This window comes from Haliotis rubra, unplaced genomic scaffold (assembly GCF_003918875.1).
Source record: "Haliotis rubra isolate DU_JTF1 unplaced genomic scaffold, ASM391887v1 Scf25, whole genome shotgun sequence".
Taxonomy (NCBI): domain Eukaryota; kingdom Metazoa; phylum Mollusca; class Gastropoda; order Lepetellida; family Haliotidae; genus Haliotis; species Haliotis rubra.
The window spans coordinates 3,089,020-3,110,815 of NW_025766558.1; the positions used below are offsets into that span (position 1 = coordinate 3,089,020).

The 21,796-nt window shown below is 40.9% G+C and overlaps 1 protein-coding gene and 1 long non-coding RNA gene across 6 annotated transcripts in view; one reads left to right on the forward strand and one right to left on the reverse strand.

The window, feature by feature from the left end:
* LOC124279440 (estrogen receptor-like) overlaps nucleotides 1-21,796 on the forward strand; it is a 175,262-nt gene that overhangs the window by 18,731 nt on the left and 134,735 nt on the right. The window contains exon 1 of one of the 5 annotated variants that reach the window (XM_046715268.1): nucleotides 18,988-19,157. The exons of 3 other annotated variants lie outside the window; for them this stretch is intronic. The gene's annotated coding sequence lies outside the window, so the exon portion shown is untranslated. Of the gene's footprint in view, nucleotides 1-18,987; nucleotides 19,158-19,502; nucleotides 19,523-21,796 lie in introns of those variants that run through there. One more of the 5 variants, XM_046715270.1, reaches the window with a different exon arrangement.
* Nucleotides 14,176-15,464, reverse strand: LOC124279443. The gene is made up of 2 exons (XR_006899374.1): nucleotides 15,385-15,464; nucleotides 14,176-14,941 (listed from the first exon to the last, which is right to left on the reverse strand). It is a non-coding gene; the product is annotated as an uncharacterized LOC124279443 (long non-coding RNA).

Sequence of the window (21,796 nt, forward strand, 5' to 3'; positions counted from 1 at the left end):
TTTGATTAACAATACAACATTAATTTTGGTTAAAAACTTCCTTATTGAACTCAATATAAGATAATCATCTCCAATGATCCAACTAGGATTGTGTGGCTAAGTTTTGCAAGATCCCCAAGATTCAGTATCCTGATATCTTCCAGACATGCCACAGAAATGGTATCATTCCAGTGTTTAGCATCCACATATCATATGTCTAATGTTACATGTATGGACAGCTGGTAATCATCTTATGGCTGACCTGGAAAATCTTTAAACATTTGGATATAGTTTCCAAAACAACAGTTAAACTATTCACAATCTCAGACAAACGTGAAGGTTTGAGGAGGCCAGGGACTCTGATACAGCTGATGCAGAAAGATGTTTTTTTGATAATTATCTGCATGATTAAATAGAATTTGCAATAAAATTTAAAAAAAAAGAAGAATTTTGCAAAACCTTTTCTATCCACATGCATAAGAAATCTCTTCTAAACACTGTCAATTGTGAGTATATCATGAGTATTTATTACCGGTAGGGGTGGGTATTGCAAGGAATTTTCATATTGCGATAAATTGCGATGCGAAAGCATGTATTGTGATATGTATTGCAATAAATTGCAAACAGTTTTCTTTTACAAAAAAATATGTATAATCGAGTTAATGCTTGATTTATAAGCAAAAACGCAACAAAATCACAATGCTTGATTAGGCGTTAATAAAACTTTTAATCATGGCAAAATAAAAATGTAAATAATGTTTGGCACAAAGGAAACAAGGAAAGGAACAATTTAAATAACGGAAATATCCGAAGATTTCCGAGTGTTACGAAGTTTTCCGAATGCATGTCAAAATACCGGTTTTCGATCAGCGTATCGCAATACGTATCGTTTTCATGTCTGAACCGGTAAATACCGGTAAACCGGTTATATTGCGCAGCCCTAATGAGTATGTGTTTGATGCCACCTACAGAAGTATTACAGCTGTGCAATGTGGTCTGTAAACAATCCAGACTGGACCAGACAATGCAGTGATTGACAAGTTGAGATACTATGACAGAGCATGTGTTTATGAATCGCAATGAAATCGGAATGATACCAGGTAACTTAAAGCAATGTTTGTGATGAAGGATTAATTCTAATTAAGAGCTGTGGAGTATATCTTCCTATCTTCTATGACCGGTCGGTGTACAGTAAGAATGGAATATATATTATTAATAATAGTTACTTACATGCATAAGCACAGGAAGAAATGGAGGTGGGTATGAGATTTGTGTGTGCAGACCTTAGAAATAGAATAGAATATCTGAAACCAAACCAAAAATAGGTATTTGTGTTTTTTATGGGAGTCACAGATTACCCTGCTGTTTGACTGAAACCACAGTATCGGGAAGAGCGTTATTGCGAGGGATGACTGTTTTTTGTTATCGTCCAGCAATTGTTTTACTAGTTCTCTAAATTTGATATAAGACTATGATATCAATGCAGTTTTCTGTACTTAACCTTTGAGTTGAAGATAGACCAAAATATGTTACAGCCACAGCCACGTGGGTCCATTTATGCAAACTCATTCAATCATGCATCATGTACCATAAAATGGGGGATATGGCAACCAACATGTCTGTCTTCCTGCTTGTCTGCTGTTTGATTTCCATATGAGGAATGGAACTCAAAGACCAGACATGAATACTAGTATGTACTTGCCCGAAAGATGAGCACTTGTCAATTATATCTTGTCTCAACATGTTGCCACATGTCAATATTAGTAGATTTTTGAGTGTGTGTTCGGGGAATGTGGATGTGTGATGCTGATCTGGTGGCATGACCAACTGCTATTCATGTGATGCCATGTTCCCAATAGACACAACCTTGGGAGTGGGTGAAAGTCAGACATGGTCAAGTCAGCCATGCAGTTCTCCATGCAAGCTTGGTCAAGCTTGGTTAATGTCAAGCTGTGACTATATTACCAATAGCCATAGCCTAAATAACAGGTAATAAACTAGCAGCGGTGCAGATATGTTTTGTTCACAGTGTAGAACTTTTTTATGCTTCTCTAAAACAGAAGTACAAAATTAGTGAATCATTGACAGAATTGTTACCTAATGATGTAGGACTCAAGGATTTCTGTGATGATCCAACATGTTGCCTTAGTTGCTGTTGCATAACCACAGATCACAATTGTGGAAGTTCACCCAACTCTTTCATGTGCAAACCTTGTGTGTGTGGACCGTGGACACAAAGCTTGTGAAAGTACAAAGTTAATCAGAGCGATGCACAACCGTACATTTTCTATGACTGAGTGAACAAGAGATGAACTTCAGGAGACTGAACCAAGGAATAGTAACGTAACCAAAGGGCTGACTTCCCGACCAGAAGACCATTTGTGTCTACCAATGCCTTGGATTGCTAACTCCTGGTTTGTCAACTAGGGTCATCATGGCAATCTCTACTGGATCCACCATGACATGTTTGGATCAAGCAGAGAGACACCGTGATGCAGGTCTTTAAGCCAAATGTCTTCTAAACTTATCTTATCTCACGTCTTGTACTCTATCTCTTAGTTTCGACAGCTGAGTGGGAACGAACTGTAACTGAAGATTTTTGGCGTCTCTGAACCACTCGCCCGAACACATCCCTGTTACTCCCGATTTTCCGCCTCTCTGAACCACTCCCCTGAACACAGCCCTGTTACTCCCGTATCTGGACAGTCTGGCAGCTCCTGTGAAGCTTGCAGCTTGTCCTCTGATAGATCATGTGATCCCTTTGTGTAGTCATTCTCTTCCTTATCGCACTGCAGTGCAGACATGTTGCAACTCTGTCAATAACCTGACTTTAACATCATGAGAAATAAAGAATCTTCATCTTTAAAAGGAAAAGTTGTGCTGAGTGTTAGAAGATCTTGGGATCCTCGTACGTCTTGCATTACTTGCACTGGACTTTGCAACTAGAAAGAAAGATGCAGTGTGTGTGTGTGTCAAGATGGACGATGATAGCTTTGCTAACAACAGGATGGTGGGGTCCTGGCTATTTGCTGACAGGGAGTCCAGACACAAGTCAGAAGAATTCGGACCTTTTTCAACTAAGAAAACCAAGAGGTCCGTGAAGAACGCACATAGAATGACCACACATATATCAGATCAAACAATTTCTAGATACGCCGTCAAATTATTAATGAGTAAGAATTCGGATGCATCGAGTATATCGCTGATCCCCCAGTCCATCAGTTTCATTACGGGTACTAGTCATGCAATGTTCTCCGAACCCACATTCATCGAACTGGCTTGATGTGGCGAACCCACATTTGGCAAACTGGCAAGATGCGGCGGTTACTCACAATTCGACGATCCCCTTGAATTCGGCGAGAGATCATACATCGGAGAACTTGAGACGACTTTTACATTCTTCGGACGCATAGCAATGGATCGCCGATCCCTAGACTGCTAGTTGGCCATCATGGGTAGTGGTCATGCAACGTTCCCTGAACCCACATGATTTGTTGAACTTATCCTACGCCTTTTTATGATCACTAAGGTTTGCCGATCTCACCAACATTCGTTGAACAATTGTTGAACTTGCGAGATGCGACGATTCCTCACGATTCGACGATCCTCTTCGATTCAGTTGGACATTAGACTTTGATGAGATCATCGATCCCACCTATTTTGACAAATTTCTGAATACGAATCAACTGTCTACAATCGGCATAGTCTTCTGCAGTTCATTCCATCATTAAATACTAGACTTTATGACTTGCCTGTGTCGAAGTTTACGTTGGAGCACTTCCGTCATCGATGAACCTGCTGATTTCTGACTCACATTTGGTGAACACTAATGTTTCGGCTACTGTGTCATTTCTCCTGAACCTCCCAAAGCGAATGTCGAATCCTACGACTTCTACAATCCCAACAGATTCGACTATCACGCTCATCTCTACGACTTCCGTGACTAGACATCAACCTACTTCTGCGACAGTCATCCATACGTCGCAAGCTACTAGGCCGATGCAGCCAATGTTACGTGTGTCTTGGGATCATTGCTCCCAAGACACACAGTCGAATCCCAACGTTGACTATAATATGATTGTTCAAGCCTTGTCTCTGGCTTTAAGAATGCTCAGCAGCAATGACCTGCGTCTATGGACCAATGCCGGGTTAAATCCAACGCCGAGTTTGCTGATCTCACCTTCGATGGTTTGCCATATGACTTCTCCATCGCCTACATATTCAAAGAACCCATCGACTTCGCAAGGCAGTATTGATAACATTGATACGGCGCATATGCTTGCGGGGATTGCCTATATATCGCTGGATGATCTGATATCAATGTTCTGCTAGGAAGAGCGGGACTTACCTAGGATTACACTGCCACCTCGTCCTGGCATAACTTTCAAGACATAGCTTTCAAGAACCTGAAGAGAATCAAGTAATACTCTCTGACAGTGGTGCCCATTCAGAGGTCCCCACCTATCAATGAAGACATCTTCACACTGGGCCCTAAAAGGGAACAACACTCCTTCCTAATTGAGGATCGAGACACTTGGATGTTGCTATTTGTAGAACAAGAGTCTCTTCGATGCAGACACCCAGTGCAGTATGTTTCGATGAATCCCGAACTGCAGAAGGGCGCAAACTCGGACTCAGCTAGGAGAGCTGATTCCAGTAAGCAATGCATGTCAGAGACTTCGAGCGACTGGAATCTTCCGCCCCCACTCGTCTTGATCTTAGATTCCCTGGTTGGCGAAAAAAATTTGGGTATATGCTCATAATTGGACTCCTTGGGAGATCCCTTCATGGTATCTACAATCAACTTGGGCTACAAGCTACCGATCGTCTGATCTCCACCTTTGACGAACGATCTTGTTCAAAGAACCTACACATCGGTGCAGATGGCTGGGCTGGATTCTCAGCATCAAGAAGTCAGAACTACATACACACCATGAAGGTCCATGATATGATTCATACCATCATTGCTTCCATGAATGTAAGGCTGCAAATGACACTCAAGGTTGGCACTCGCGGTCCTCACTTGAAATGGTCTTGACCTTTGACATGTCATGCCAGCGACTCGTGTCAACGGTGGCAGCATGTTATATGTGAACCATTATCCAGCCTCATGTAAGAATGTAGAGTTTTGATTGGTTCATGTGACTGATAAAATACCATGTACACCCGTCACGATCCGCGAGCAGGGAGTACAAAAGTAATATTATCCCGCCACGCCTCGGTGACCACGCAAAGTGAGAAAAGCGTGCATCGCCAAGCCTTTAGTAACATGCGCTGCATTGAGGTCAATCAGTCAGCTGTTGTCAACATGGCAGCAAGGAAACTTTTTTGCCACAACAACTGAGAATGAAATTGAAGCAAAACGTTTGATTTTGTAAAAACAATCGGCTAGATAAATGTGTTATCACATCGTGTCTCGGGAAATACAGGGTTTTATCTGTCCCTTGTAAGGTTGTATACCCAAGGTTGTATACAACCTTACTCGGGACTGATAAAATCCCGTATTTTCCCGAGATACGATGTGATAACATATATTAACCACTTTCCATTACACATGTTCAGGAGGGTTAAAGAACTCATGTTCTCGGACACACTGGTTGATGAGTAAATATACAGCACCTTCATGGAAAACATAAAATTATCATGCTGCATGTGATTTTGGATTAGATGAGTGTAAACTGCACATGGTCAGGATACTTTAGGGTCGGTATTGTGTCAGGCTGTCACTGGACAAAGTGTAAATGTACAGCTGTCTTGAAGGCAGATACTGAACTAGACTAGTATAGATGGAATAGAAAATAGTCACCCGCTGACACTGTACAGGTGCGAGGTACTCAGGAGCTTTACTGTCAGTTTCAGCTTCATTGTTTCATTGTGTAATTTTACTTTCTTGTAAGATTACAAGGGAATTTCACTTTTAGTTGGTTGCAAGGCAATTCAGTTTTGTTTTTACAGCAGACCAACACATGGCCCAAACAGTGCATTTGAAATATGATAGATCAATATGTATTTTATTGTATGTGGAGGGGAAAATATATTATGATGGAGAGGGGAATCTCCATTTTACTGGAGAACTGATGGTAGCCACCGTCAGATTGCCTCTGTATGGAGGGTGGGGTTTATGGGAGTTCAACAAGGGTGACTGTGGATCTGCAACTTCATTACATGCTGTTAGAGGTTAAGTTTAATCATGAGGTGTCTGGACCCAAAACAACTTGAGAGATTGAGTGTGCAAATATTCCTGGAGAACTAATTCGTGGAAATGTGTGGATGGAAGGCCAGATAGATGATGGATCCAATGACCAGTTTTGATTATAAATTGTTGAGTACATGTTCAAATTCAAACTGACAGAACATACTATTGGATGACTTGGGGACACAGCAGTGTGTACTTTTATATCATTGGATTTTCAATAGCATCTGCCTGCTTCGTTGGAGTCTCCCACCAAAGATCTATATTCTCTTGTCATTACATTTGATATTAGACCCAGATGCTCTTTGAGATCCAAGGACAGTCAGGATGGATGGATGTGTCTTGTAGTGTTTGAGGCTGTTGGTGTGAATATTGACTTCGTCTCTGATAGTGTCTGTCTCACCTTGTTTGAGGCTGTAGGTTGTGTTTGATGGTGTGAATATTGACCTGGTCTCTGATAGTGTCTGTCTCAACTTGTTTGAGGCTGTTGGTTGTGTTTGATGGTGTGAATATTGACTTGGTCTCTGATAGTGTCTGTCTCACCTTGTTTGAGGCGGTAGGTTGTGTTTGATGGTGTGAATATTGACCTGGTCTCTGATAGTGTCTGTCTCACCTTGTTTGAGGCTGTTGGTTGTGTTTGATGGTGTGAATATTGACTTTTTCTCTGATAGTGTCTGTCTCACCTTCTTTGAGGCTGTTGGTTGTGTTTGATGGTGTGAATATTGACTTGGTCTCTGATAGTGTCTGTCTCACCTTGTTTGAGGCTGTAGGTTGTGTTTGATGGTGTGAATATTGACCTGGTCTCTGATAGTGTCTGTCTCACCGTGTTTGAGGCTGTTGGTTGTGTTTGATGGTGTGAATATTTTCCTGATCTCTGATAGTGTCTGTCTCACCGTGTTTGAGGCTGTTGGTTGTGTTTGATGGTGTGAATATTGTCCTGGTCTCTGATAGTGTCTGTCTCACCGTGTTTGAGGCTGTTGGTTGTGTTTGATGGTGTGAATATTGTCCTGGTCTCTGATAGTGTCTGTCTCACCGTGTTTGAGGCTGTTGGTTGTGTTTGATGGTGTGAATATTGTTCTGGTCTCTGATAGTGTCTGTCTCACCATGTTTGAGGCTGTTGGTTGTGTTTGATGGTGTGAATATTGTCCTGGTCTCTGATAGTGTCTGTCTCACCGTGTTTGAGGCTGTTGGTTGTGTTTGATGGTGTGAATATTGACCTGGTCTCTGATAGTGTCTGTCTGACCTTGTTTGAGGCTGTTGGTTGTGTTTGATGGTGTGAATATTGTCCTGGTCTCTGATAGTGTCTGTCTCACCTTGTTTGAGGCTGTTGGTTGTGTTTGATGGTGTGAATATTGTCCTGGTCTCTGATAGTGTCTGTCTCACCGTGTTTGAGGCTGTTGGTTGTGTTTGATGGTGTGAATATTGTCCTGGTCTCTGATAGTGTCTGTCTCACCATGTTTGAGGCTGTTGGTTGTGTTTGATGGTGTGAATATTGTCCTGGTCTCTGATAGTGTCTGTCTCACCATGTTTGAGGCTGTTGGTTGTGTTTGATGGTGTGAATATTGTCCTGGTCTCTGATAGTGTCTGTCTCACCTTGTTTGAGGCTGTTGGTTGTGTTTGATGGTGTGAATATTGTCCTGGTCTCTGATAGTGTCTGTCTCACCTTGTTTGAGGCTGTTGGTTGTGTTTGATGGTGTGAATATTGACTTTTTCTCTGATAGTGTCTGTCTCACCTTGTTTGAGGCTGTTGGTTGTGTTTGATGGTGTGAATATTGTTCTGGTCTCTGATAGTGTCTGTCTCACCTTGTTTGAGGCTGTTGGTTGTGTTTGATGGTGTGAGTATTGACTTGTCTCACTGTGCCACTATGACTATCCTTGTAATTATTTGAATAGTATTTTTAAACAAAACAACAATAACAATAAATGTATTTTTATGGCAGTATTTGGGTTTGATATTTCTCCATTTCCCAGCTGGTACGCATACTTTCAGTCACATTTCGGAAGTGACATTTCTCAAAGGCAAGTAGATGTATTTTCTCAGACTTGGACTCACTACATGCACTTTCTGTACACAACAATATCCCTAGTTGTTCCCTGGCAAGTGAAAGTAACACTGACGGTCAAAGTCTATGATTATGAAACAAATGGCAAAATTCTTTTAACCATGATGCTTTCAGTCATTCTTATCTGATTCCAACCAAATGACATTCATGAGGTCAAGGCCAGTGTCTAGATATGATTAGAGTATGAATTATTTCTGGTCAAGGTCAAGGTCATACCAGGGGTGTCTGTGTCTCTAATCTAAATAGTTTTTCAGTCTATTCAAACTCTGATGCTTTGACACATGTTCTACATATTTCTCTATATCCTGTAGTATCTAGCTGTCACACAACTAGTTCTACATGTTTCTATATATCCAGTAGTATCTATCTGCCACACAACTAGTTCTACATGTTTCTATATATCCTGTAGTATCTATCTGCCACACAACTAGTTCTACATGTTTCTATATATCCTGTAGTATCTATCTGCCACACAACTAGTTCTACATGTTTCTATATATCCTGTTGTATCTATCTGCCACACAACAAGTTCTACATGTTTCTATATATCCTGTAGTATCTATCTGCCACACAACTAGTTCTATATGTTTCTATATATCCTGTAGTATCTATCTGCCACACAACTAGTTCTACATGTTTCTATATATCCTGTAGTATCTATCTGCCACACAACTAGTTCTACATGTTTCTATATATCCTGTAGTATCTATCTGCCACACAACTAGTTCTACATGTTTCTATATATCCTGTAGTATCTATCTGCCACACAACTAGTTCTACATGTTTCTATATATCCTGTAGTATCTATCTGCCAAACAACTAGTTCTACGTGTTTCTATATATCCAGTAGTATCTATCTGCCACACAACTAGTTCCACATGTTTCTATATATCCTGTAGTATCTAGCTGCCACACAACCAGTTCTACATATTTCTATATATTGGGGCGGTGGGGTAGCCTAATGGTTAAAGCGTTGGCTTGTCACGCTGAAGACCCGGGTTCGAATCCCCACATGGGCACAATGTGTGAAGCCCATTTCTGGTGTCCCCTGCCGTGATGTTGCTGGAATATTGCTAAAAAGCGGCGTAAAACCAAACTCAGTCAGTCAGTGTTTCTATATATCCTGTAGTATCTATCTGCTACACAACTAGTTCTACATGTTTTGTATATATCCTGTAGTATCTATCCTGCACACAACTAGTTCTATATGTTTCTATATATCCTGTAGTATCTATCTGCCACACAACTAGTTCTACATGTTTCTATATATCCTGTTGTATCTATCTGCCACACAACTAGTTCTACATGTTTCTATATATCCTGTAGTATCTATCTGCCACACAACTAGTTCTATATGTTTCTATATATCCTGTAGTATCTAGCTGCCATACAACTAGTTCTACATGTTTCTATATATCCTGTAGTATCTATCTGCCACACAACAAGTTCTACATGTTTCTATATATCCTGTAGTATCTATCTGCCATACAACTAGTTCTACATGTTTCTATATATCCTGTAGTATCTATCTGCCACACAACTAGTTCTACATGTTTCTATATATCCTGTAGTATCTATCTGCCACACAACTAGTTCTACATGTTTCTATATATCCTGTAGTATCTATCTGCCACACAACAAGTTCTACATGTTTCTATATATCCTGTAGTATCTATCTGCCACACAACTAGTTCTACATGTTTCTATATATCCTGTAGTATCTATCTGCCACACAACTAGTTCTACATGTTTCTATATATCCTGTTGTATCTATCTGCCACTACATGTTTCTATATATCCTGTAGTATCTATCTGCCACACAACTAGTTCTACATGTTTCTATATATCCAGTAGTATGTATCTGCCACACAACTAGTTCTACATGTTTCTATATATCCTGTAGTATCTATCTGCCACACAACTAGTTCTACATGTTTCTATATATCCTGTAGTATCTATCTGCCACACAACTAGTTCTACATGTTTCTATATATCCTGTTGTATCTATCTGCCATACAACAAGTTCTACATGTTTCTATATATCCTGTAGTATCTATCTGCCACACAACTAGTTCTATATGTTTCTATATATCCTGTAGTATCTATCTGCCACACAACTAGTTCTACATGTTTCTATATATCCTGTAGTATCTATCTGCCACACAACTAGTTCTACATGTTTCTATATATCCTGTAGTATCTATCTGCCACACAACTAGTTCTACATGTTTCTATATATCCTGTAGTATCTATCTGCCACACAACTAGTTCTACATGTTTCTATATATCCTGTAGTATCTATCTGCCACACAACTAGTTCTACATGTTTCTATATATCCTGTTGTATCTATCTGCCACACAACTAGTTCTACATGTTTCTATATACCATGTTGTATCTATCTGCCACACAACTAGTTCTACATGTTTCTATATATCCTGTAGTATGTATCTGCCACACAACAAGTTCTACATGTTTCTATATATCCTGTAGTATCTATCTGCCACACAACTAGTTCTATATGTTTCTATATATCCTGTAGTATCTAGCTGCCATACAACTAGTTATACATGTTTCTATATATCCTGTTGTATCTATCTGCCACACAACTCGTTCTACATGTTTCTATATATCCAGTAGTATCTATCTGCCACACAACTAGTTCTATATGTTTCTATATATCCAGTAGTATCTATCTGCCATACAACTAGTTTTACATGTTTCTATATATCCAGTGTTGCGTACATGTAGCCATGGATGCCTGGCATCTGATGGGAAATTTCTAATTGATGTGTTATACTAGAAGATGTTTGCAGTTGTGATGCTCATGGTATTATGACCTATAATGACCTAGTGGTCTGTTATCGCCTGTAATGACATGGTAGTGTCAGTGTCACCGAGTTCTCTCTCTTCACTGGCTCTCTGCCTGATAGTGGGCATTTCTTTTTATCTTGATTATTGGGTGCAGAGAGTAACCCTTGGCAACCAATGTAGGGAAGGTTGGCGAGCACTAGTGAGACATGACTGGTGTGACAGAGCTATACTGTCATGTCTGTATGAACATTCAGAACTTTTGATATTCTAGATATAACACTTTAATGTCTGTATGTTTTGTTCTCGGCTATATTTAGGTAGTTTCCAACCCCAAAAAATTTCAGTCCAGTGAGTTCAGACATTGTAGGCAGATTTGCCACAAGTTGGCGCAGTGGGTATTGTCGGTGGGTATTGTCAGTCATATCCTAAAATTACTGGATTTAGAAAATACATCTTCGCTGAAGATTTTTGGGACTAGGGCCCACACAACCAAGCTTTGTCTGGCTTTTGTCCCTTTTTTCAATTTTCCCTCATCTGATTCAGACTAAGACTTGTAGGGTTTTGCCAGGTTTACTTGACTTGCAACACTGACAATGGTTGACACCTGACTCCAGACAACACTGACATAGGTTGACACCTGACTCCTGACAACACTGACATAGGTTGACACATGGCTCCTGATAACACTGACATAGGTTGACACATCGCTTTTGACAACACTGACAGAGCTGAACACCTGACTCTTGACAACACTGACATAGGTTGACACCTGGTTCTTGACAACACTGACATTGACACCTGGCTCTTGACAACACTGACATAGGCTGACACCTGACAACACTGACATAGGCTGACACATGGCTCTTGACAACACTGACATAGGTTGACATATGGCTCTTGACAACACTGACATAGGCTGACACCTGGCTCTTGACAACACTGACATAGGTTGACATATGGCTCTTGACAACACTGACATAGGTTGACATATGGCTCTTGACAACACTGACATAGGCTGACACCTGGCTCTTGACAACACTGACATAGGCTGACACCTGGCTCTTGACAACACTGACATAGGTTGACATATGGCTCTTGACAACACTGACATAGGTTGACACTTGACAACACTGACATAGGCTGACACCTGGCTCTTGACAACACTGACATAGGCTGACAGCTGGCTCTTGACAACACTGACATAGGCTGACACATGGCTCTTGACAACACTGACATAGGTTGACATATGGCTCTTGACAACACTGACATAGGCTGACACCTGGCTCTTGACAACACTGACATAGGTTGACATATGGCTCTTGACAACACTGACATAGGCTGACACATGGCTCTTGACAACACTGACATAGGTTGACATATGGCTCTTGACAACACTGACATAAGTTGACACATGATGCTTGACAACACTGACTTAGGTTGACACCTGACAACACTGACATAGGTTGAAACATGATGCTTGACAACATTGACATAGGTTAACACCTGACAACACTGACATAGGCTGACACATGACTCCTGACAACACTGACATAGGTTAACACCTGACTCTTGACATCACTGACATAGGTTGACATGTAAGTCTTGACAACACTGACATGGGCTGACACATGGCTCCTTGCAACACTGACATAGGTTGACTCCTTGAAACAGGATCAGCTTGTACCATAGTACACATAACACTAGGTGTCTGATCAGCTTGTACCACAGTACACATAGCACTAGGTGTCTGATCAGCTTGTACCACAGTACACATAGCACTAGGTGTCTGATCAGCTTGTACCACAGTACACATAGCACTAGGTGTCTGATCAGCTTGTACCACAGTACACATAGCACTAGGTGTCTGATCAGCTTGTACCACAGTACACATAGCACTAGGTGTCTGACGTAAAATGTTTGTTGAATTGATGATAGGATGCAACACTACCAACATCTGATGATGTCTACTGATGATTGGATAGCTGTGATGAACCCACAATGGACAAGGAAAATTTAATCATATGGTCTGTGTATTAATACATATGTACAAGAGAATGCATATTTTCCTGTCAGTGTATTTGTAGATGTTAGTTTGGTTCCTCTGTTCATGAAACACTATGAGATACATGTGCAGGTGGTTGAGCCTGTGAGGTCGAGGTGACCCAGTGTGCAAATACCATCAAGCTGTTTTGCCATCATACAATATTCTCCAACCGACAGTATGCATGAGCAACATGGTGTATGTTCCTCTACAGAAACTAAAACCACGACAGATTTAGCCCAGACACATCGTGTAAACTTACTAAAAACTATCTCAGGTTCATTGTGTTCATTGGATCCGCATGATCAACACGCACATGGTTAAATTTCCGAATGAGGGAATCACATGGAAACTATTGGGTGGGCGATGTTGCCAATGGTGACTGCTTCTAAATCAAACTTCTGTAGATGCAGCTGATTACAACAAGCAGTTATATAAATTGTACTGCATCAGAGGTAGCTGGGCTTCCTATGTTGTCTTGCTTGCAACAAGAAGTAAAATGAAATGCTTAATTTTAACGTCTGCTGACACACTTCGTGGGACAAGGACAAGTTTTTTGGTCAGGGGATCATCTTGTGCACAGTAATGTGCAGTAGGAATCTGTTGATTCAAACTGGTAGCTATGTCGTCTTGACCTGGGCTGTACACGCATAAGGAAATGTTTTTTCTAACACTCTTGAAGTCGGTTATCTGGGGACGTAGTCATCTAATTGATCACAAAATGAGACATTGTGCGACTTCTGTTTCTTTTCAGTTTGGTCCTGATATTTAGATGTGGCATGTTCACATGCCTTGTGAAGCCAGGATTTTTTTTACATCTCAACCCCAGAACTGACTGGTTTGGTCTGATTTCAGGTGAAGAGTGAATATGTTTGCACTTGTTGCATGTATCTATAATTTACAGGATTGAGAATAATTGCTACAGGAATTTTCATTTAAGAATAAATGTTTATTATAAGATTTTGTAAATGAGAGTACTTTAATTTGTTAGATTAGTTACTGCACTTTACACGGAATGCTGATGAAACATGTTAGGTCACTATTGTGAGTGTTTGTTAACTTGTTGTCTGAAAACTACAACATAATAAAATGATGATACTTTATTTCACAAATCAAATTCATTGCATGCCCATATAACATATGTAATATTTGGGATGACACTTTCTTAGTTAAAGTACAAATTCATTGGTGTAATCATGGATGCCCATGGTTTGTTATAATGTTTTGCACGTTTCATGTGGAATGCGGAAGTAAATTTCGCAAATATGAAAACGTTCTACCAATTTTACTATGTTATCGTCTAGAGATTCTGCATAGGATTGGTTTTGTTTTGGTCATTTAAAAGTGTATACAGATGCAGCAAAGATTACATAATGAGAACATTAAAGTAGAGATATTTTGATATTATATATCAAGGAGGCGTGTGTCCTAGTTTGCCGGTTCGTCACGTGATGTCAACAAACACAGTGTATTCCTCCGCACACATTTCTCCGCCCACATTTCCATAATATTTCTTTAATACACAAACATGCTGAACAACCAGCAAATAAAACTCTCCAAAACAATTGAAACCAATCGAGAGAAACAGTCACGCATTTCCCACGTCTTGTTCCTGTCAGGACGTTGAGGCGGAGACACCCATGTTTTGACGGACCAGCCTGTTGCACGTGAGGTCACGGTGACCTTGTCACTGCAGGATAACATGACCTGTGCAGTGTGTTCCGACAAACTTGACTGTAGTAATTTGTTGTTGCACCAGCAGTGCAGGCCTTATTGCCCTGGTGCACAATGCAGCTAGCTGAGACGCACTGAACACTACACATTCAGCTGTACCAGCCGCGGTCAACACTGGGCTGAAAAAGATAACAAAAAACATATATGAAGATTTACAAATATAAAAATAAGGAAACATTTTCTTGACATAACTTTATGGTAATTAATATTAAATATGTATGCTGTTGGTAAAAAGGTATTCTTGAGCTCATCAAAACATATGTATGTGACATAAAAGGCATCACTCAACAAATGAGTGAAAAACAGGTGTCACGTTTTTAGATAAATTTGAAAAAATAAATTATATTTTTATTGCTTCATTGTTCATTTGCACTTTGTGAAGTGAGAATTGTGTCCATTTTTGATAGGTATTTTCAAGTGTAAGGTTCTCATGCACTTATGTGCACAGAATGCGGAAGTAAAATACCCCCATGCATTTATAAAGCCAGCATAGTACTGTGCACCTCTTTCTACTTCGGAATGGAATACCGTTTCCCTCCTGGGACAAGTATGTATTTCTTACCGTTTTGTGGTAACACTTCGGACATTTGTAGTTCCATTGACTAAATTCGTTAAAGGTTTCATTTTATGGGCGTGTCAAACAGCGAAGACGGATCACGTGATGTAAACAATGTATTCATACACGCATTTAGTGTGAGTTGGCGTTTGTTGTTGTTATTTCGGCTGTGATGTTTTGAAGTTTCTTTTTTGACTAGACATGTGTATGTATAAGTGTCAGTGATCCGAAGTTTTAAAAATGCTTCAAATTTGTCAAGGGTATAGAGGAACACATGTTTTTAGGTCAAGTCACCTTGACATTGGTTGTGACTGTTCGGTTCATGTTTATCTTGTACTGTCAATTTATCGAATATTTCCTTGTGCAGTTTGAGGTCAGCGTAGTCTGACATGACATAACACAGCAATTCATTATGTCATAGAGACCGGACATTTTACTTACTGGCCTCCATGGAAAATGGATATGGTTGTCATTTACTGTTTACCGAGGGTTCTTCACTAATACATTAACATTTGACTTATTGCTGTGTCAATAATCCATGCTTGTTAATCTGCTTATTCATCTGGGAATCAGATATTGTCACATGCTCTTGTGTTATAGGAAAAGTTTCAAAAGCCTTGTGTCTGGTTTACCTGTACAGGTAGGGTTGATTGGAGGACTTAATGTTGTAGGTGTCTGGTTTACCTGTACAGGTAGGGTTGATTGGTGGACTTGATGTTGCAGGTGTCTGGTTTACCTTCAAAGGTAGGGTTGGTTGGAGGACTTGATGTTGCAGGTGTCTGGTTTACCTTCACAGGTAGGGTTGATTGGAGGACTTGATGTTGTAGGTGTCTGGTTTACTGGCACAGGTAGGGTTGATTGAAGGACTTAATGTTGCAGGTGTCTGGTTTACCTGTACAGGTAGGGTTGGTTAATTGGAGGACTTAATGTTGTAGGTGTCTGGTCTACCTGTACAGGTAGGGTTGATTGAAGGACTTAATGTTGTAGGTGTCTGGTTTACCTTTACAGGTAGGGTTGATTGAAGGACTTAATGTTGCAGGTGTCTGGTTTACCTGTACAGGTAGGGTTGATTGGAGGACTTAATGTTGCAGGTGTCTGGTTTACCTGTACAGGTAGGGTTGATTGAAGGACTTAATGTTGCAGGTGTCTGGTTTACCTGTACAGGTAGGGTTGATTGGAGGTCTTAATGTTGTAGGTGTCTGGTTTACCTTTACAGGTAGGGTTGATTGAAGGACTTAATGTTGCAGGTGTCTGGTTTACCTTTACAGGTAGGGTTGATTGAAGGACTTAATGTTGTAGGTGTCTGGTTTACCTTTACAGGTAGGGTTGATTGAAGGACTTAATGTTGTAGGTGTCTGGTTTACCTGTACAGGTAAGGTTGATTGAAGGACTTAATGTTGCAGGTGTCTGGTTTACCTTTACAGGTAGGGTTGATTGAAGGACTTAATGTTGCAGGTGTCTGGTTTACCGTTACAGATAGGGTTGATTGAAGGACTTAATCTTGTAGAGGTCTGGTTTACTGGCACAGGTAAGGTTGATTGAAGGACTTAATGTTGTAGGTGTCTGGTTTACCTTTTCAGGTAGGGTTGATTCGAGGACTTGATGTTGTAGTTGTCTGGTTTACCTTTACAGGTAGGGTTGATTGAAGGACTTGATGTTGTAGGTGTCTGGTTTACCTTTTCAGGTAGGGTTGATTCGAGGACTTGATGTTGTAGGTGTCTGGTTTACCTGTACAGGTAGGGTTGATTGGAGGATTTAATGTTGTAGGTGTCTGGTTTACCTTTACAGGTAGGGTTGATTGGAGGACTTAATCTTGTAGGTGTCTGGTTTACTGGCACAGGTAAGGTTGATTGAAGGACTTAATGTTGTAGGTGTCTGGTTTACCTTTTCAGGTAGGGTTGATTCGAGGACTTGATGTTGTAGTTGTCTGGTTTACCTTTACAGATAGGGTTGATTGAAGGACTTGATGTTGTAGGTGTGTGGTTTACCTTTACAGGTAGGGTTGATTCGAGGACTTGATGTTGTAGTTGTCTGGTTTACCTTTAAAGATAGGGTTGATTGGAGGATTTAATGTTGTAGGTGTCTGGTTTACCTGTACAGGTAGGGTTGATTGGAGGCCTAATGTTGCAGGTGTTTACCTTCGCAGGTAGGGTTGATTGGAGGCCTAATGTAGCAGGTGTCTGGTTTACTGGCACAGGTAGGGTTGATTGATGTGCTTAGTGGTGGCAAGTGTGTGGTTTACCTTCACTGGTAAGGCTGACAGATGTGCATTGTTGTGGCAAGTGACAGTTTTACCCGCATAGGTAGGGTTGATTGATGGAACAGCAGTAGCAGGTGTGTGTTTACCTACACAGGTAGGCTTGACAGATGCGCAAAGTGGTGGCAGGTGTCTGGTTTACCTTCATTCGTAGGGTTGATTAATATGCATCGTGATGGCAGGTGTGTGGTTTACTTACATAGATGGGATTGATTGATATACATCATTGTGGCAGGTGTGTGTTTTACCTGCACAGGTAGGGTTGATTGATGTGTAAAGTGGTGGCAGGTGCCTGTTTTACCTACATAGGTGGGGTTGATTGATATGCATCGTTGTGGCAGGTGTGTGTTTTACCTGCACAGGTAAGGTTGATTGATGTGCAAAGTGGTTGCAGGTGTGTGGTTTACCTACATAGGTGGGGTTGATTGATGTGCAAAGTGGTGGCAGCTGTGTGTTTTACCTGCACAGGTAGGGTTGATTGATGTGCAAAGCGGTGGCAGCTGTGTGGTTTACCTACATAGGTGGGGTTGATTGATGTGCAAAGCAGTGGCAGCTGTGTGTTTAACCTGCACAGGTAGGATTGATTGATGTGCAACGTGATGGCAGCTGTGTGGTTTATTCGTGGCAGCTGTGTGTTTTATTCATACAGGTAGGGTTGATTGACGTCATTGATTCTTTCCTATAATTCCTATAGACCTAGATGAACACCTGGTGAAACTAAAACAATAGTCTGAATAATATTTTAATTACTAAAAAATCTGTAGCTGATACTGTGTATCACCAAATTTCATTATAGGAGATGGCAGTTATCAGAAAAATTAATAACATGTTACACATTACAAAACACATGCCTTTAATGATATTATACAACAGGTGTATATCAATATCAATATATTGATTAAACGGCCTGCATAGATGTTGACGCATAATACTTCCTTAGTTTATGTCTTTTTTGTTTTGTCCCAACTCAGCTGTTGCAGAAATGGGTTAAATGTGTTGGTTCAGTTTCCGTAGATACAGAGTATCTGACTCTTGTCATTAAACCGGCATGACAAGATTACCACCAGTGCCAGGAGCACCGACTGATGGACTTGTGAAGAAGAAGGAAGCCTATCTACAGCCATTTCTTCCCTGCTGATACAGTCCGGCAAAAACTGCTGGTTTATTTAGGAATACTGATCTTGGTGAGCTTTTGCTCTGTCCGCAGTTCCTTTATATTGTTGGCTGGTAAATATTGATTAAATATGATCACCTCTTACAGCAGCAGCATGATAGGTCGGAGTGACTTTCCTCCTAGTGAACTGAATGGCCTACTTATGGCAATGTCAATCATATATAAACACCTCCACACTATTGCATGTATCAAGCTGTGGCAGCGACGCTGTAGTGGAAGTAAGTCGTGGTAGACGTGTTCGTCTCTGGTCCTAGCTTGCCCGACAGCGAGGGTACAACAAACACAGAAGGCTTGTACTTGAGAGATACGTTATTGATTTGGACTACATAAGCCTTCGTTGTGAATAAGGTATGACGTTGTACAAGTTGAGTACTTTGTTCATGGTGTATGGGTATGTTGGTTTCAGGTTTTCCGCTTTTAATCTTGTTTTATTCATGTTTGTGATTTTTTTTCAGCACAGATGTTTTATGCGTGTTGCTAATGTTAATAATAGCACAGCTTGGTCAATTTGAGTAGCAGTATGATCACAAGCTGTATGTTGTGTTCTGTGCAGTTTAGGGGCCATGTGAGGTCGTTGCGACCTAACCTGCATAGATAGTATCCTGCACACTGCCCCAGTACATGTGGAATAGCAGTGAGGTGCTTGCACTGGATTCAATGCACTGTGAAAGTGACGTTTCCTGGACGGAACCTGTTGGCAGTGTTCCGATCAAGTAGGTACCACCATGTTGACATGACACTGTTGGTAATGTTTATGAACTGTTCTTGTGGTTTGTTAGGATTGAAAGTGTTGATTTTTGTTTTACATGCAGTCTGTGCTGAAGTGTTTGAATTCCTGTGGACTTTGGCGTGTTTGGTGGTTTAAAATCAGCACCTGCAGAAACACGTGGGGTCACGATGACCTGATCGTGACCGAATTATGTGCATCTCGTGTGCGCACTTCTTCTGTAGTAGACGACCCTGTATGTTGCAAGTAATGAATGTAGTATTATGTAATGAAATAGAATTAAATATATAGCATTTTGGGGAGTGAGATGGTTAATACAAATCCTCCTAGGACCAAGTAGTAATCAGAAAACATATTTTGGTCTTGTTTGGGGCACTATGTTGTTTGTCATGCGACGACGTCATGGTGCGAGTAGAAACATGCCTTGGTTGTCATGTGTGTTATCACCCTTGGTCAGTATTCCACATCAATTAGTTGTGTTTCATGATAACCTACTGTGAAGGGAAACAGGTGTCTCGTGACCTTGATCACATGACCTTGTGACGTAGGATGTAAACAGTGTATTCATCCGCGTGCATTAGCATGTTCGGGTACGATCATGCTGGTTAATCCTTGTTTAATACTGTAAAAACTGGTCGACACATTTCAATGCGTAAATAGCTGAAATAATGACATGTTTGTTCAAATATTTTTAATACTGCCTTGCAAAGGAAACAAGCTTTTGACATGCACTTGAGATAAGCTTCCATGTGGAAGGTTTCGATGACCCAACCCATCATGAGCATAGCCTTTTATCTGATTCTAGTGTCACATTAAAATATTATGTTGTGTTTGCACGGTGTTGGAGAAGTGTGAGTCAGACTTGGCTTTGCTGTTCCAGTCATTGAGGCTACTGACGCACATGCCTGCCAATTGTATACGGGGCCACAGACAGTGAGCGCTACGGAAAACTACAACTAACAAAAGAATGAGAACGAGTGAAAGTATAGTATAATTGCTGTGATTCAGCTGAAGTTCACAATTTCTGAAGTCTCAATGGTTGAATGTGTCTCACATATTGTCATTGGCTTATCCAAATGCTATGCAGAAGTTCATAGCACATACAAGTTACCATTGGGTAAAATAGAACTGCCGTATTCTCCAGTGTCATCTGTTGAAAAATAGGAGAAACTATAATGCATGGAAATGGCTGTATCTTCAAATTTGGAATAACTCAACAGGGCTCTAATTAAAGAGTAAATTCATGCAAAATGCATTCACTAATGCTTTCCCCAAACTGTGATTCTGTGGGGCTAGTAAAGGCGGAAGGAAGGGTATTGGGATAGAAAGTGTGCAGGTGGGCTAGGGGTGTGAAGGTATTTTTCAGTTGCATCAAAAGCATTGTTTAAGGTCCACGCACGCATGCACGCATGCACACACACACACACACAGATTTAAAGGTAGGCTAAACTACAGAGTTTGATGGTTTGGGGTTGCATAAGGAATCCAAGGGGGTTGGAGTACAGAATTTGTTGGCAAGCAAGAAAGAGGTCTGAAGTTGGAATTAGTGGGGTGAACTATAGAGTTTGATGGTGTGAAAGGTTATCCACAACCACCTTCAGAGGCAATGGAGACAGACCAGGTCTTTCGAGGATCCTGCTAACCCTGTTCCTGACAGTTGGACAAGGATGATTCCCAGACCTCCTCCTGGTGCCTGTCACCAAGCCATGTTAAACCAAATTTTAATCAGAAGTGATATGTAGAGAAGCGACGATGTGGAAGTCTGTTATTATAGTCAAGCCACTATCTGGTCCAGTGAGGCAGGCATGACGTTGTATGGCCATATTGGAAATTGTTACACTTATACTTTGCCAGTCTTCTTGTAAAGTCCCCCACGCTAGTACCAAATGCTGAGGTCAGTTTCAAGTCCCAGAACATCCCAAAGGTGTTCAGTTGGTGACATGTCTGGAGATTTGGGTGGCCTGGGTAATGTTATGACACCATGCTGTCTCAGATCTCAGTCAGCAAGATAAGGACTCAGTCAGCTGCAGGTCAAAGACATGCATTGTCATCTTGGAACCCAAAGTTCTGGCCTACTCAAGGGCAGATAGGATGACCAATGGGTGTAACAACTTGTACGCATAACACTTAGGCTCCTCATGAACCATCAGATCAGGGCCTCTTTGCACAAGGCGACCTTAGCGCTAAGTCGTAAGTCTTTGTTAGAGTATGGGAGTTATGGTAGTCCTTCCGTTAGCTTTGTGCAAGTGGATCCAGTGTG